The sequence below is a fragment of the Rutidosis leptorrhynchoides genome, chromosome 6, assembly GCF_046630445.1.
Source record: "Rutidosis leptorrhynchoides isolate AG116_Rl617_1_P2 chromosome 6, CSIRO_AGI_Rlap_v1, whole genome shotgun sequence".
NCBI lineage: Eukaryota > Viridiplantae > Streptophyta > Magnoliopsida > Asterales > Asteraceae > Rutidosis > Rutidosis leptorrhynchoides.
Genome location: NC_092338.1, coordinates 342,370,175 through 342,389,417, shown reverse-complemented (window position 1 = coordinate 342,389,417; position 19,243 = coordinate 342,370,175).

Below are 19,243 nucleotides of genomic sequence, written 5' to 3'. Positions count from 1 at the left end.
TTGCAATGGGAGCCGTTTTAGGACAAAGGATTGAAAAACGATTTCAACCTATTTATTACGCTAGTAAGACATTACAAGGAGCACAGACGAATTACACAACTACTGAAAAAGAACTCCTTGCTATTGTCTTTGCTTTTGACAAATTTCGTTCATATCTCGTTCTATCAAAAACAATAGTCTATACCGATCATTCTGCTCTTAGATACCTATTTTCGAAACAAGATGCCAAACCACGGTTAATTCGTTGGATCTTACTATTACAAGAGTTTGATATTGAAATCCGAGACAAAAAGGGAGCAGAAAATCTCGCCGCCGATCATCCTTCTCGTCTTGAAAATCTCGATTTAGAAATTCTAAATGAATCAGCCATAAAAGACAACTTTCCTGATGAATATCTATTGAAGATAGATTATAAAGAAATACCATGGTTTGCAGACTATGCAAACTACTTAGTTTGTGGATTCCTTGAAAAAGGATTATCGTAACAAAGACGAAAGAAATTCTTCAGTGATATAAAACACTATTTCTGGGAAGATCCACATCTGTTTAAAAGTTGTCCATATGGAATAATACGCCGATGTGTATTTGGAGATGAAGCTAGTAAAATATTAAACCATTGTCACACAGAACCAACAGGAGGGCATTATGGGCCTCAACTAACAGCAAGAAAAGTTTATGATGCTGGATTCTATTGGCCTATAATTTACAAAGACGCACACTTTCTTTGCAAATCCTGTGATGCTTGTCAAAGGGCCGGAAAAATAAGTCAACGTGATGAAATGCCACAAAATGTCATCCAAGTATGTGAAGTATTTGACATTTGGGGTATTGACTTTATGGGTCCATTTCCAAAATCTCATAATAATCTATATATACTCGTAGCCATTGATTATGTATCTAAATGGGCGGAAGCACAAGCTCTCCCAACTAACGATGCACGAGTTGTAGTCAACTTTTTAAAACGTCTTTTTGCAAGGTTTGGAACACCGAAAGCTTTAATAAGTGATCGGGGAACTCATTTTTGTAATAATCAACTTGAGAAAGTTCTCAAACGTTATGGAGTAACTCATAAAATCTCAACCGCATATCATCCACAAACAAGTGGACAAGTTAAAAATACCAACCGAGCTTTAAAACGTATTCTAGAAAAAACCGTAGGATCAAATCCGAAGGAATGGTCCATTAAATTGGAGGATGCACTCTGGGCTTTTAGAACAGCCTACAAAACTCCAATTGGAACCACACCTTTTAGACTTATTTATGGAAAAGCATGTCATCTTCCAGTAGAAATTGAACACAAAGCATTTTGGGCTTTGAAGACATGTAATCTTGATATACATGAAGCTGGACGTCTACGATTAAGTCAACTAAACGAATTAGAAGAATTAAGACATGAAGCATACGAAAATTCGTTAATCTATAAGGAAAGAACGAAGAAATGGCATGATAAAAGAATCAGAAGTTCAAAAGAATTTAAAGAAGGAGACAGAGTTCTTCTTTTCAATTCACGATTCAAGCTATTTCCGGGAAAATTAAAATCAAGATGGTCTGGACCATTCATAGTCAAAAGAGTTTTCCCATACGGAACGATAGAATTAATAAATTCAAATGGGATTGAATTTAAAGTTAATGGTCACAGAGTTAAACACTACATAGATAGTCCGATGGAATTCGACAATGAAGTTAATCACAATTTCGATACCACAGCTAACTAAGTGTGGGGAGAATCAAGTCTTTAAAGGATAATATGTATTTCTGTTAGAGTTAGATTGTCTGTTTTCATGTAGTTCTCGAAAATGGAACCCGAATGGTCTTTCCCTAGCAGACCCTAAAGAACTAGTCTTCTCCCCCCATTCTGAATTTTTATTTTTTTAGGTTTTTACAAAATGAAGACTGCCTGTGAACTAAACCATGGTCTAATGCTACACGCTTTGATCACTAAACGTAATAATGACATACTACCGAGTGAATTAGTATCAGTAATCAGAGAAAGAATGGACGGAGTTAGAAAAGAATCCAGATGCGAAGATAATAAGTTACAATTTGGTAAAGAAAAATCAAAATCCCAAGCAAAAAGAAGAGCACGACACCTAGAAAGATGTCACAAATGCGGAAAATGGTCACATGGAGGTAAATGTTCAAATAATCAAACCTATTCAAACACCGAATTTGTTACTTTATGCAGAGACGGACCGTTCATATGTTTAGAAGAAAAGACACTGAATGCTCGAGGTTACGCCTATGTAGCCATGGAAAACCAATTAAACTGACTATCTTATGAATGGAATAGATCATATAACTAAGAAATCTATTTCACAGGTATGTCTGTACAGTTTTTATTTGTTTTTTTTTTTTTAACCTTTTGATAATAAACGCTAATTTGTTCGCTAAAAAGTATTAAATTGGTATTAAATAAAATTAGGTTTGGCGACCGAAATTATTGATATCATTCAAAAATTTATTACATCACTGCGAAATTTAACGTTTATTCTTAAGGTATAAATATCTTTAAACAATCAACCCAAAATATTTCAAAAATTCGTCATGAGTTAAATTAGGTCTTGGAACCGAAATTACTTTACCGAAAAGAGGGGCGTATATTTTTGATAATATTTGATTGATTAAAGTGGGATAAAAAGCCAAAAAGATTTTTAATTTTATTTTTACCATGTTTTTAAAATTAATATATAAATCTTAAATTAATATTGTAAACTTTGTAAAAACAATATATTTAAAATTGTAAATATTTGAAAAATTAATATAAGTTTGGTGTGAATTTATAATATGAATTTTTTAAATTAAGTTTGGTGTGAATTTTTAATTTTTAAAATATGAATTTTTTAATTTTATGCATTTCAAATTTTAAGTTTGGTGTGAATTTTTAATATTAATTTTGAATTTTATATTTAAATTGTGTGAATTTAAAAACAAAAATTTACTTTATACATTAAGTTAAAAATATGATTTTTAAAATTCGTCGTAAGTTGAAGACTAGGTCATTGAACCGAAATTGCTTTACCCGAGGGAGGGACGAGAACTTTTATTATCATTATTTTTAATCTTATTGAATTAAAGTATGCCAAAAACATAAAAAAAAAAAAAAAAAAAAAAAAAAAACCTAAAAATCTTAGCTTTTAAAACAATCGCTACAAAAAGACAAATTTTAAAATTTTGTCGAAGGACGGACTAGGACATCGATCCGAAACGACCTCGTCCTAAATAACAAGAGAAACAAATTTTTAAAATTAATTAATATTTTTTTTATAAGTTAAAGATTTCTAAAAAAAAAAATCCAATATGTTTGGAAACTTTGGTAAAATTTAATCATTTTTCTACGCAAATCACCCTCAATAATTTAAATTGTTACTGATTTCTTGCAAATGAGGGCATTACAAGCTCTTAAGTGTGGGAAGGGATTAAATTCTTTCGGATTTTAAAATTTTTTTACTTTATACACTTGGTTACCATTAAAAATACTAGTAAAGCAGTAGTTGTATTAGAATCTAGTGCTCTCTGATAATAAAGAACAGCCCTAGTCTTATATACTGACTACCCAATTCTAGTAAAATTTTTCAAAATTTTCAATTAAATGAACTCAAAATCATGTTTATACATATTTATGAACGATAAAACTAGGTTTTAACACCGAAATTATTGTTACCTCGGAAAGGACATAAATTGAGAAACAAACCAAAATGTTAAAATTCATTTAAAATGGAATAGAGGACGATAAAAAGGAAAATAAAAGCCAAGTGTGGGAAAATTTACCAAGTTATCTTAAACATATGTCACATCTATCTGTAACAAATAACTGAAAATACTTTTGCTTTGGACTAAACTAAACTGTTTTACCCGATGAAAGAAAAGAAGAGATGGATCTACACGATGAATCAATTCCATCATTAAAAGGAAGTAAAGTCTTCCGAAAAAGAAACGCGCTTCTTGATTTAGGTCATGAAGTTGTCGTCCAGACCAGCTGTAGGTTGACGAAAAATCTAGAAAAGTCATCACTAAAATCAGCAGGAAATCCACGGACCTCAGCATTAAACAGGGTCGCCAAGTGGTCAGATTTATCCTAACCATGAGAAGGATTTATCTCGTACAATGGGGGGGCACCATGCAAATTAGCTGGATAAGACTAATGAATCAGATCCCAAGAAAGGATAATCTCCTTAAAGATTAAAAATCAGCTTTTAAGACTGATATTATTCAATCCTAGAGATTGACCTTAAAGATTGAGAATTCAAACTCATGGAATTCAATGATATCAAAACTCGAGCTTGAACGAGAAAATATTTTGATCAAAATTACAAACCGATTTGTTTTCTGAAAACCCTATTTTCAATGCGTTCATTACCATTGAACGTAAAAACCTAGGAATTCACCGGGAATTCATTAGGTCACCTGAACCAAATCGGGTGTCAACCGTAAGAACGGTGGTTGCATAGCATGGTCGGAGACAGGACCTTGTGCCAGACCGAAAAATCATAGGATGATCTTTACTATTGCTCCTACCAAGGATAGTACTAGCATCCGACACGTAATTAGACCATGAACAAATGCATGTCATTAGACATTGCCTTAACAGTTTCTTGTTCATCGCTTTCCTTTACAACCGGACGGTAGTTTACCGAAAGGTAATATACGGAACAAGTAAACTGGATGTGTGCTATTCGATACCGGGATAGCAGTGGATTACATGAGCCTAAAAGTTTTAGCCAAAATATTGATCCACAAATATATTTTGCAACACCAATGATGGATCAAATCAGAAAACTTGTCTAGGGTAAAATCTAGCTTGAATTTTCAAAAGATCAAATGTTTTCATAAAGATCCAATTTCCTTAAAGGATCTAAATTTTTATAGTCATGTGGGACTGTAAACCGCCTTTCAAATGTGCACTTTGCTTTGGAAACCGAAAGTAAATCGGCTATTTGATTGCCAGTGTCGTTGACCTAAACCCGAGGCAACTATAAAAGACACACCCACCTTTAACCACATCGTTACTACCATTGTTTATACCGCCGTATTGAAGTCACTGATGTACAAAGTGTGAAGAATAAAGAAGTGATTCAAGTGTTTTTCAAGACTATATTGCTTGAGGACAAGCAACGCTTAAGTGTGGGAATATTGATAAGGCTAAAAAGGAACATATATTTCATAGCATTATCCCCCAAGAAAGACAAGATTTTAGTTGCAATTGTTCCATTTTCAAGTAATATTCGTTTATATTAAATAAGTGCGAAGACAAAAGGCGAAAACGACGAATTGAAGACATAAAGGTCCAAAAAGCTCAAAAGTACAAGATACAATCAAAAAGGTTCAAATTATTGATGAAGAACGTCTAAAAATGACAAGAGTACAAGTTACAAAACGCAAAGTACACGATATAAAATTGTACGAAAGGACGTTCGAAAATCCGGAACCAGGACATGAGTCAACTCTCAACGCTCGACGCAACGGTGTAAAAATTACGAGTCAACTATGCACAAGAATAAAATATAATATTTAAATAATTCATAATAAGAATAATATTAAATAATAAAAAGTTGTTAATTGAGCATAGTTCAGGGGTCGTAAATGAAAATTCAATTATAAAAGGCAGTGTATTCGATCGATATATGACACACCTTTTTCAATCCTAAATCAATCTATACTCTCTATCGTAATATAAATATAAATATTATAATAATAATTTTAATTTTAATTTTAAATTATAATAATAATAAGATTATGATAGAGAATATTTTGATTGTGTAAGTCGAAATTCTGTCCGTGTAACGCTACGCTATTTTTAATCATTGTAAGTTATGTTCAACCTTTTTAATTTAATGTCTATAAGCTAAGTTATTATTATGCTTATTTAATCCGAAGTAATCATGATGTTGGGCTAATTACTAAAATTGGGTAATTGGACTTTGTACCATAATTGGGGTTTGGACAAAAGAACGACACTTGTGGAAATTAGACTATGAGCTATTAATGGGCTTTATATTTGTTTAACTAAATGATAGTTTGTTAATGTTAATATAAAGATTTACAATTGGGCGTCCCTATAAATTACCATATACACTCAATCGGACACGATGGGCGGGGTATTTATATGTACGAATAATCGTTCATTTAATCGGACACGGGAATGGATTAATAGCCACTAGAATAATTAAAACAGGGGTGAAATTATGTACAAGGACACTTGGTATAATTGACAACAAAATATTAAAACCTTGGGTTACACTCAGTCGACATCCTGGTGTAATTATTAAACAAAGTATTAAAATCTTGTTACAGTTTAAGTCCCCAATTAGTTGGAATATTTAACTTCGGGTATAAGGATAATTTGACGAGGACACTCGTGAAATGTCCCGATCTTATTGATTAAAAACGTTCCATATTAATTGATTTCGTTGCGAGGTTTTGACCTCTATATGAGACGTTTTTCAAAGACTGCATTCCTTTTTAAAACAAACCATAACCTTTATTTCATAAATAAAGGTTTAAAAAGCTTTACGTAGATTATCAAATAATGATAATCTAAAATATCCTGTTTACACACGACCATTACATAATGGTTTACAATACAAATATGTTACATCGAAATCAGTTTCTTGAATGCAGTTTTTACACAATATCATACAAACATGGACTCCAAATCTTGTCCTTATTTTAGTATGCAACAGCGAAAGCTCTTAATATTCACCTGAGAATAAACATGCTTTAAACGTCAACAAAAATGTTGGTGAGTTATAGGTTTAACCTATATATATCAAATCGTAACAATAGACCACAAGATTTCATATTTCAATACACATCCCATACATAGAGATAAAAATCATTCATATGGTGAACACCTGGTAACCGACAATAACAAGATGCATATATAAGAATATCCCCATCATTCCGGGACACCCTTCGGATATGATATAAATTTCGAAGTACTAAAGCATCCGGTACTTTGGATGGGGTTTGTTAGGCCCAATAGATCTATCTTTAGGATTCGCGTCAATTAGGGTGTCTGTTCCCTAATTCTTAGATTACCAGACTTAATAAAAAGGGGCATATTCGATTTCGATAATTCAACCATAGAATGTAGTTTCACGTACTTGTGTCTATTTTGTAAATCATTTATAAAACCTGCATGTATTCTCATCCCAAAAATATTAGATTTTAAAAGTGGGACTATAACTCACTTTCACAGATTTTTACTTCGTCGGGAAGTAAGACTTGGCCACTGGTTGATTCACGAACCTATAACAATATATACATATATATCAAAGTATGTTCAAAATATATTTACAACACTTTTAATATATTTTGATGTTTTAAGTTTATTAAGTCAGCTGTCCTCGTTAGTAACCTACAACTAGTTGTCCACAATTAGATGTATAGAAATAAATCGATAAATATTATCTTGAATCAATCCACGACCCAGTGTATACGTATCTCAGTATTGATCACAACTCAAACTATATATATTTTGGAATCAACCTCAACCCTGTATAGCTAACTCCAACATTCACATATAGAGTGTCTATGGTTGTTCCGAAATATATATAGATGTGTCGACATGATAGGTCGAAACATTGTATACGTGTCTATGGTATCTCAAGATTACATAATATACAATACAAGTTGATTAAGTTATGGTTGGAATAGATTTGTTACCAATTTTCACGTAGCTAAAATGAGAAAAATTATCCAATCTTGTTTTACCCATAACTTCTTCATTTTAAATCCGTTTTGAGTGAATCAAATTGCTATGGTTTCATATTGAACTCTATTTTATGAATCTAAACAGAAAAAGTATAGGTTTATAGTCAGAAAAATAAGTTACAAGTCGTTTTTGTAAAGGTAGTCATTTCAGTCGAAAGAACGACGTCTAGATGACCATTTTAGAAAACATACTTCCACTTTGAGTTTAACCATAATTTTTGGATATAGTTTCATGTTCATAATAAAAATCATTTTCTCAGAATAACAACTTTTAAATCAAAGTTTATCATAGTTTTTAATTAACTAACCCAAAACAGCCCGCGGTGTTACTACGACGGCGTAAATCCAGTTTTACGGTGTTTTTCGTGTTTCCAGGTTTTAAATCATTAAGTTAGCATATCATATAGATATAGAACATGTGTTTAGTTGATTTTAAAAGTCAAGTTAGAAGGATTAACTTTTGTTTGCGAACAAGTTTAGAATTAACTAAACTATGTTCTAGTGATTACAAGTTTAAACCTTCGAATAAGATAGCTTTATATGTATGAATCGAATGATGTTATGAACATCATTACTACCTTAATTTCCTTGGATAAACCTACTGGAAAAGAGAAAAATGGATCTAGCTTCAATGGATCCTTGGATGGCTCGAAGTTCTTGAAGCAGAATCATGACACGAAAACAAGTTCAAGTAAGATCATCACTTGAAATAAGATTGTTATAGTTATAGAAATTGAACCAAAGTTTGAATATGATTATTACCTTGTATTAGAATGATAACCTACTGTAAGAAACAAAGATTTCTTGAGGTTGGATGATCATCTTACAAGATTGGAAGTGAGCTAGCAAACTTGAAAGTATTCTTGATTTTATGAAACTAGAACTTTTGGAATTTATGAAGAACACTTAGAACTTGAAGATAGAACTTGAGAGAGATCAATTAGATGAAGAAAATTGAAGAATGAAAGTGTTTGTAGGTGTTTTTGGTCGTTGGTGTATGGATTAGATATAAAGGATATGTAATTTTGTTTTCATGTAAATAAGTCATGAATGATTACTCATATTTTTGTAATTTTATGAGATATTTCATGCTAGTTGCCAAATGATGGTTCCCACATGTGTTAGGTGACTCACATGGGCTGCTAAGAGCTGATCATTGGAGTGTATATACCAATAGTACATACATCTAAAAGCTGTGTATTGTACGAGTACGAATACGGGTGCATACGAGTAGAATTGTTGATGAAACTGAACGAGGATGTAATTGTAAGCATTTTTGTTAAGTAGAAGTATTTTGATAAGTGTATTGAAGTCTTTCAAAAGTGTATAAATACATATTAAAACACTACATGTATATACATTTTAACTGAGTCGTTAAGTCATCGTTAGTCGTTACATGTAAGTGTTGTTTTGAAACCTTTAGGTTAACGATCTTGTTAAATGTTGTTAACCCAATGTTTATAATATCAAATGAGATTTTAAATTATTATATTATCATGATATTATCATGTATGAATATCTCTTAATATGATATATATACATTAAATGTCTTTACAACGATAATCGTTACATATATGTCTCGTTTAAAAATCATTAAGTTAGTAGTCTTGTTTTTACATATGTAGTTCATTGTTAATATACTTTATGATATGTTTTCTTATCATAGTATCATGTTAACTATATATATATATATATATCCATATATATGTCATCATATAGTTTTTACAAGTTTTAACGTTCGTGAATCACCGATCAACTTGGGTGGTCAATTGTCTATATAAAACATATTTCAATTAATCAAGTCTTAACAAGTTTGATTGCTTAACATGTTGGAAACATTTAATCATGTAAATATCAATCTCAATTAATATATATAAACATGGAAAAGTTCGGGTCACTACAGTACCTACCCGTTAAATAAATTTCGTCCCGAAATTTTAAGCTGTTGAAGGTGTTGACGAATCTTCTGGAAATAGATGCGGGTATTTCTTCTTCATCTGATCTTCACGCTCCCAGGTGAACTCGGGTCCTCTACGAGCATTCCATCGAACCTTAACAATTGGTATCTTGTTTTGCTTAAGTCTTTTAACCTCACGATCCATTATTTCGACGGGTTCTTCGATGAATTGAAGTTTTTCGTTGATTTGGATTTCATCTAACGGAATAGTGAGATCTTCTTTAGCAAAACATTTCTTTAAATTCGAGACGTGGAAAGTGTTATGTACAGCCGCGAGTTGTTGAGGTAACTCTAGTCGGTAAGCTACTGGTCCGACACGATCAATAATCTTGAATGGTCCAATATACCTTGGATTTAATTTCCCTCGTTTACCAAATCGAACAACGCCTTTCCAAGGTGCAACTTTAAGCATGACCATCTCTCCAATTTCAAATTATATATCTTTTCTTTTAATGTCAGCGTAGCTCTTTTGTCGACTTTGGGCGGTTTTCAACCGTTGTTGAATTTGGATGATCTTCTCGGTAGTTTCTTGTATAATCTCCGGACCCGTAATCTGTCTATCCCCCACTTCACTCCAACAAATCGGAGACCTGCACTTTCTACCATAAAGTGCTTCAAACGGCGCCATCTCAATGCTTGAATGGTAGCTGTTGTTGTAGGAAAATTCTGCTAACGGTAGATGTCGATCCCAACTGTTTCCGAAATCAATAACACATGCTCGTAGCATGTCTTCAAGCGTTTGTATCGTCCTTTCGCTCTGCCCATCAGTTTGTGGATGATAGGCAGTACTCATGTCTAGACGAGTTCCTAATGCTTGCTGTAATGTCTGCCAGAATCTTGAAATAAATCTGCCATCCCTATCAGAGATAATAGAGATTGGTATTCCATGTCTGGAGACGACTTCCTTCAAATACAGTCGTGCTAACTTCTCCATCTTGTCATCTTCTCTTATTGGTAGGAAGTGTGCTGATTTGGTGAGACGATCAACTATTACCCAAATAGTATCAAAACCACTTGCAGTCCTTGGCAATTTAGTGATGAAATCCATGGTAATGTTTTCCCATTTCCATTCCGGGATTTCGGGTTGTTGAAGTGGACCTGATGGTTTCTGATGCTCAGCTTTGACCTTAGAACACATCAAACATTCTCCTACGTATTTAGCAACATCGGCTTTCATACCCGGCCACCAAAAATGTTTCTTGAGATCCTTGTACATCTTCCCCGTTCCAGGATGTATTGAGTATCTGGTTTTATGAGCTTCTCTAAGTACCATTTCTCTCATATCTCCAAATTTTGGTACCCAAATCCTTTCAGCCCTATACCGGGTTCCGTCTTCCCGAATATTAAGATGCTTCTCCGATCCTTTGGGTATTTCATCCTTTAAATTTCCCTCTTTTAAAACTCCTTGTTGCGCCTCCTTTATTTGAGTAGTAATGTTATTATGAATCATTATATTCATAGATTTTACTCGAATAGGTTCTCTGTCCTTCCTGCTCAAGGCATCGGCTACCACATTTGCCTTCCCCGGGTGGTAACGAATCTCAAAGTCGTAATCATTCAATAATTCAATCCACCTACGCTGCCTCATATTCAGTTGTTTCTGATTAAATATGTGTTGAAGACTTTTGTGGTCGGTATATATAATACTTTTGACCCCATATAAGTAGTGCCTCCAAGTCTTTAATGCAAAAACAACCGCGCCTAATTCCAAATCATGCGTCGTATAATTTTGTTCGTGAATCTTCAATTGTCTAGACGCATAAGCAATCACCTTCGTTCGTTGCATTAATACACAACCGAGACCTTGCTTTGATGCATCACAATAAATCACAAAATCATCATTCCCTTCAGGCAATGACAATATAGGTGCCGTAGTTAGCTTTTTCTTCAATAACTGAAACGCTTTCTCTTGTTCATCATTCCATTCAAATTTCTTCCCTTTATGCGTTAATGCAGTCAAGGGTTTTGCTATTCTGGAAAAGTCTTGGATGAACCTTCTGTAGTAACCAGCTAGTCCTAAAAACTGGCGTATGTGTTTCGGAGTTTTCGGGGTTTCCCACTTTTCAACAGTTTCTATCTTTGCCGGATCCACCTTAATACCTTCTTTGTTCACTATGTGACCGAGGAATTGAACTTCTTCCAACCAAAATGCACACTTTGAAAACTTAGCGTACAATTCTTCCTTCCTCAATGCTTCTAACACCTTTCTCAAATGTTCACCGTGTTCTTGGTCATTCTTTGAGTAAATAAGTATGTCATCAATGAAAACAATGACAAACTTGTCAAGGTATGGTCCACACACTCGGTTCATAAGGTCCATGAACACAGCTGGTGCATTAGTTAAACCAAACGGCATGACCATAAACTCGTAATGACCGTAACGTGTTCTGAAAGCAGTCTTTGGAATATCATCTTCTTTCACCCGCATTTGATGATACCCGGAACGTAAGTCAATCTTTGAATAAACAGACGAGCCTTGTAGTTGATCAAATAAGTCGTCGATTCTAGGTAGTGGGTAGCGGTTCTTGATGGTAAGTTTGTTCAACTCTCGGTAGTCGATACACAACCTGAATGTACCATCTTTCTTCTTGACAAACAAAACAGGAGCTCCCCACGGTGATGTGCTTGGTCGAATGAAACCACGCTCTAAAAGTTCTTGTAATTGGCTTTGCAGTTCTTTCATCTCGCTGGGTGCGAGTCTGTAAGGAGCACGAGCTATTGGTGCAGCTCCTGGTACAAGATCTATTTGAAATTCAACAGATCGATGTGGGGGTAATCCCGATAATTCTTTCGGAAATACATCGGGAAATTCTTTTGCAATGGGAACATCATTGATGCTCTTTTCTTCAGTTTGTACTTTCTCGACGTGTGCTAGAACAGCATAGCAACCTTTTCTTATTAGTTTTTGTGCCTTCAAATTACTAATAAGATGTAGCTTCGTGTTGCCCTTTTCTCCGTACACCATTAAGGGTTTTCCTTTTTCTCGTATAATGCGAATTGCATTTTTGTAACAAACGATCTCCGCTTTCACTTCTTTCAACCAGTCCATACCGATTATCACATCAAAACTCCCTAACTCTACTGGTATCAAATCAATCTTAAATGTTTCGCTAACCAGTTTAATTTCTCGATTCCGACATATATTATCTGCTGAAATTAATTTACCATTTGCTAATTCGAGTAAAAATTTACTATCCAAAGGCGTCAATGGACAACTTAATTTAGCACAAAAATCTCTACTCATATAGCTTCTATCCGCACCCGAATCAAATAAAACGTAAGCAGATTTATTGTCAATAAGAAACGTACCCGTAACAAGCTCCGGGTCTTCCTGTGCCTCTACCGCATTAATATTGAAAACTCTTCCACGGCCTTGTCCATTCGTGTTCTCCTGGTTCGGGCAATTTCTAATAATGTGGCCTGGTTTTCCACATTTATAACAAACTACATTGGCATAACTTGCTCCGACACTACTTGCTCCGCCATTACTCGTTCCGACACCATTTGTTCCTTTCGTTCTATTAACCCCTGGTCCGTAGACCTCACACTTCGCCGCGCTATGACCATTTCTTTTACACTTGTTGCAAAATTTGGTGCAGAACCCCGAGTGATTCTTTTCACACCTTTGGCATAGCTGCTTCTGATTGTTGTTGTTGTTGCGGTTATTATTGTTGTTGGGATGATTGTTGTAGTTGCTGTTGTTGTTGTTGTTGTTGTTGTTGGGCCGTTTGTTGTAGTTGCGATTGATGTTGCGATTGTTGGGATAATTGTTGCGATTATTGTTGTAATTGCTGTTGTTGTTGTATTGGTGATTCTTATCACCGTTTTCCTCCCACTTTCTTTTGACTTGCTTCACATTGGCCTCTTCAGCAGTCTGTTCTTTAATTCTTTCTTCAATCTGGTTCACTAGTTTGTGAGCCATTTTACATGCCTGTTGTATGGAGGCGGGCTCGTGTGAACTTATATCTTCTTGGATTCTTTCCGGTAATCCTTTCACAAACTCATCGATCTTCTCTTCCTCATCTTCGAATGCTCCCGGACACAATAGGCACAATTCTGTGAATCGTATTTCGTACGTGGTAATATCAAATCCTTGGGTTCGTAACCCTCTAAGTTCTGTCTTGAGCTTATTGACCTCGGTTCTAGGACGGTACTTCTCGTTCATCAAGTGCTTGAATGCTGACCACGGTAGTGCGTACGCATCATCTTGTCCCACTTGCTCTAGATAGGTATTCCACCATGTTAACGCAGAACCTGTGAAGGTATGCGTAGCGTACTTCACTTTGTCCTCTTCAGTACACTTACTTATGGCAAACACCGATTCAACCTTCTCGGTCCACCGTTTCAATCCGATCGGTCCTTCGGTTCCATCAAATTCCAAAGGTTTGCAGGCAGTGAATTCTTTGTAGGTGCATCCTACACGATTTCCTGTACTGCTAGATCCAAGGTTATTGTTGGTATGTAGCGCAGCCTGTACTGCGGCTATGTTTGAAGCTAGAAAAGTACGGAATTACTCTTCATTCATATTCACGGTGTGTCGAGTAGTCGGTGCCATTTCCTTCAAAATAGTTAAATGGAACAAGTTAATCATACAGAATATTAAGAGTAGTTAATAGTATTTCGTAGCATAATATGAACTCATTTATAAAAGCTTTTTCTTCATATTAGCGTTTTATAAGTTTAAATTCGGGTAGTACCTACCCGTTAAGTTCATACTTAGTAGCTAATATACAATTCAACTACTACAATTCTATATGAAAAACTGATTATAATAATATTTCGCGTTCAAACTTTTATACAATATTTTACAAACTTACATTACCGCTTATTTTACATAAAGCATGAAATATAGCACACAATAACTTTGATACAAGATAGTTGTGAAGACAATTCTAGCTAGTACACAAGTCGTTCAGCAAAGGCAATAAAGACACGTAATTCATACGTCCAGAAACAAGTCATGCATTCCGGTTTTACTAGGACTACTTCCCATCCTTGGTCTTGTGCAACATAACCGTTATGGCTGTTGATAAGACAGCGTGTTGTAACGTCATCAAAGGGACGAGGGTTACGTAACGTCCAACAGTCCCATAATAATCTAAAAACCTCATTTCTTACCCCAATTACCGACTCCGTCACTTGTGGAAACGTTTTGTTTAATAGTTGTAGCCCGATGTTCTTGTTCTCACTTTGGTGAGAAGCGAACATTACTAATCCGTAAGCATAACATGCTTCTTTATGTTGCATGTTTAGCCGCTTTTTCTAAATCACGAAGTCCAATATTCGGATATATTGAGTCAAAATAATTTCTTAACCCGTTGCGTAAAATAGCATTTGGGTTCCCCGCAATATATGCGTCAAAGTAAACACATCGTAACTTATGGGTTTCCCAATGTGATATCCCCCATCTTTCAAACGAAAGTCTCTTATAAACCAAGACATTCTTGGAACGTTCTTCGAATGTCTTACAAACTGATCTCGCCTTAAATAGTTGTGCCGAAGAATTCTGGCCGACTCTAGACAAGATTTCATCAATCATGTCTCCGGGTAGGTCTCTTAAAATATTGGGTTGTCTATCCATTTTGTGTTTTTAAACTGTAAAATAGACAAGAGTTAGATTCATAAAAAAAATACTTATTAATACAAGCAATTTTTACATATATCATAAAGCATAAGAACACTATATTACATATATTACACCACACGAATACAACTATCTTATTCCGACTCGCTCGTTTCTTCTTCTTCGGTTTTGGTTCGTTTTGCCAAGTTTCTAGGGATATATGATGTTCCCCTAATACGAGCCGTCGTTGTCCACATTGGTTTAGAAAAACCTGGTGGTTTAGAGGTTCCCGGGTCATTGTTACAACTTAATGACTTCGGGGGTTGACGATACATATAAAGTTCATCGGGGTTGGAATTAGATTTCTCTATTTTTATGCCCTTTCCCTTATTATTTTCTTTTGCCTTTTTAAATTCAGTTGGGGTAATTTCTATAACATCATCGGAATTCTCGTCGGAATCCGATTCATCGGAGAATTGGTAATCCTCCCAATATTTTGCTTCCTTGGCGGAAACACGATTGACCATAATTAACTTTGGTCGGTTGGTTGAGGATTTTCTTTTACTTAACCGTTTTATTATTTCCCCCACCGGTTCTATTTCTTCATCCAGTTCCGATTCTTCTTCCGGTTCCGATTCTTCTTCCGGTTCCGACTCTTCTTCCGGTTCCTCTTCGGGAACTTGTGAATCAGTCCACAAATCATTCCAATTTACATTTGACTCTTCATTATTATTAGGTGAGTCAATGGGACTTGTTCTAGAGGTAGACATCTATCACATAATATCAAACACGTTAAGAGATTAATATATCACATAATATTCATATGTTAAAAATATATAGTTTCCAACAAAAATGTTAAGCAATCATTTTTAAAGAAAACACGGTCGAAGTCCAGACTCACTAATGCATCCTAACAAACTCGATAAGATACACTAATGCAAATTTTCTGGTTCTCTAAGACCAACGCTCGGATACCAACTGAAATGTCCCGTTCTTATTGATTAAAAACGTTCCATATTAATTGATTTCGTTGCGAGGTTTTGACCTCTATATGAGACGTTTTTCAAAGACTGCATTCCTTTTTAAAACAAACCATAACCTTTATTTCATAAATAAAGGTTTAAAAAGCTTTACGTAGATTATCAAATAATGATAATCTAAAATATCCTGTTTACACACGACCATTACATAATGGTTTACAATACAAATATGTTACATCGAAATCAGTTTCTTGAATGCAGTTTTTACACAATATCATACAAACATGGACTCCAAATCTTGTCCTTATTTTAGTATGCAACAGTGGAAGCTCTTAATATTTACCTGAGAATAAACATGCTTTAAACGTCAACAAAAATGTTGGTGAGTTATAGGTTTAACCTATATATATCAAATCGTAACAATAGACCACAAGATTTCATATTTCAATACACATCCCATACATAGAGATAAAAATCATTCATATGGTGAACACCTGGTAACCGACAATAACAAGATGCATATATAAGAATATCCCCATCATTCCGGGACACCCTTCGGATATGATATAAATTTCGAAGTACTAAAGCATCCGGTACTTTGGATGGGGTTTGTTAGGCCCAATAGATCTATCTTTAGGATTCGCGTCAATTAGGGTGTCTGTTCCCTAATTCTTAGATTACCAGACTTAATAAAAAGGGGCATATTCGATTTCGATAATTCAACCATAGAATGTAGTTTCACGTACTTGTGTCTATTTTGTAAATCATTTATAAAACCTGCATGTATTCTCATCCCAAAAATATTAGATTTTAAAAGTGGGACTATAACTCACTTTCACAGATTTTTACTTCGTCGGGAAGTAAGACTTGGCCACTGTTGATTCACGAACCTATAACAATATATACATATATATTAAAGTATGTTCAAAATATATTTACAACACTTTTAATATATTTTGATGTTTTAAGTTTATTAAGTCAGCTGTCCTCGTTAGTAACCTATAACTAGTTGTCCACAGTTAGATGTACAGAAATAAATCGATAAATATTATCTTGAATCAATCCACGACCCAGTGTATACGTATCTCAGTATTGATCACAACTCAAACTATATATATTTTGGAATCAACCTCAACCCTGTATAGCTAACTCCAACATTCACATATAGAGTGTCTATGGTTGTTCCGAAATATATATAGATGTGTCGACATGATAGGTCGAAACATTGTATACGTGTCTATGGTATCTCAAGATTACATAATATACAATACAAGTTGATTAAGTTATGGTTGGAATAGATTTGTTACCAATTTTCACGTAGCTAAAATGAGAAAAATTATCCAATCTTGTTTTACCCATAACTTCTTCATTTTAAATCCGTTTTGAGTGAATCAAATTGCTATGGTTTCATATTGAACTCTATTTTATGAATCTAAACAGAAAAAGTATAGGTTTATAGTCAGAAAAATAAGTTACAAGTCGTTTTTGTAAAGGTAGTCATTTCAGTCGAAAGAACGACGTCTAGATGACCATTTTAGAAAACATACTTCCACTTTGAGTTTAACCATAATTTTTGGATATAGTTTCATGTTCATAATAAAAATCATTTTCTCAGAATAACAACTTTTAAATCAAAGTTTATCATAGTTTTTAATTAACTAACCCAAAACAGCCCGCGGTGTTACTACGACGGCGTAAATCCGGTTTTACGGTGTTTTTCATGTTTCCAGGTTTTAAATCATTAAGTTAGCATATCATATAGATATAGAACATGTGTTTAGTTGATTTTAAAAGTCAAGTTAGAAGGATTAACTTTTGTTTGCGAACAAGTTTAGAATTAACTAAACTATGTTCTAGTGATTACAAGTTTAAACCTTCGAATAAGATAGCTTTATATGTATGAATCGAATGATGTTATGAATATCATTACTACCTTAATTTCCTTGGATAAACCTACTGGAAAAGAGAAAAATGGATCTAGCTTCAATGGATCCTTGGATGGCTCGAAGTTCTTGAAGCAGAATCATGACACGAAAACAAGTTCAAGTAAGATCATCACTTGAAATAAGATTGTTATAGTTATAGAAATTGAACCAAAGTTTGAATATGATTATTACCTTGTATTAGAATGATAACCTACTGTAAGAAACAAAGATTTCTTGAGGTTGGATGATCATCTTACAAGATTGGAAGTGAGCTAGCAAACTTGAAAGTATTCTTGATTTTATGAAACTAGAACTTTTGGAATTTATGAAGAACACTTAGAACTTGAAGATAGAACTTGAGAGAGATCAATTAGATGAAGAAAATTGAAGAATGAAAGTGTTTGTAGGTGTTTTTGGTCGTTGGTGTATGGATTAGATATAAAGGATATGTAATTTTGTTTTCATGTAAATAAGTCATGAATGATTACTCATATTTTTGTAATTTTATGAGATATTTCATGCTAGTTGCCAAATGATGGTTCCCACATGTGTTAGGTGACTCACATGGGCTGCTAAGAGCTGATCATTGGAGTGTATATACCAATAGTACATACATCTAAAAGCTGTGTATTGTACGAGTACGAATACGGGTGCATACGAGTAGAATTGTTGATGAAACTGAACGAGGATGTAATTGTAAGCATTTTTGTTAAGTAGAAGTATTTTGATAAGTGTATTGAAGTCTTTCAAAAGTGTATAAATACATATTAAAATACTACATGTATATACATTTTAACTGAGTCGTTAAGTCATCGTTAGTCGTTACATGTAAGTGTTGTTTTGAAACCTTTAGGTTAACGATCTTGTTAAATGTTGTTAACCCAATGTTTATAATATCAAATGAGATTTTAAATTATTATATTATCATGATATTATCATGTATGAATATCTCTTAATATGATATATATACATTAAATGTCTTTACAACGATAATCGTTACATATATGTCTCGTTTAAAAATCATTAAGTTAGTAGTCTTGTTTTTACATATGTAGTTCATTGTTAATATACTTTATGATATGTTTTCTTATCATAGTATCATGTT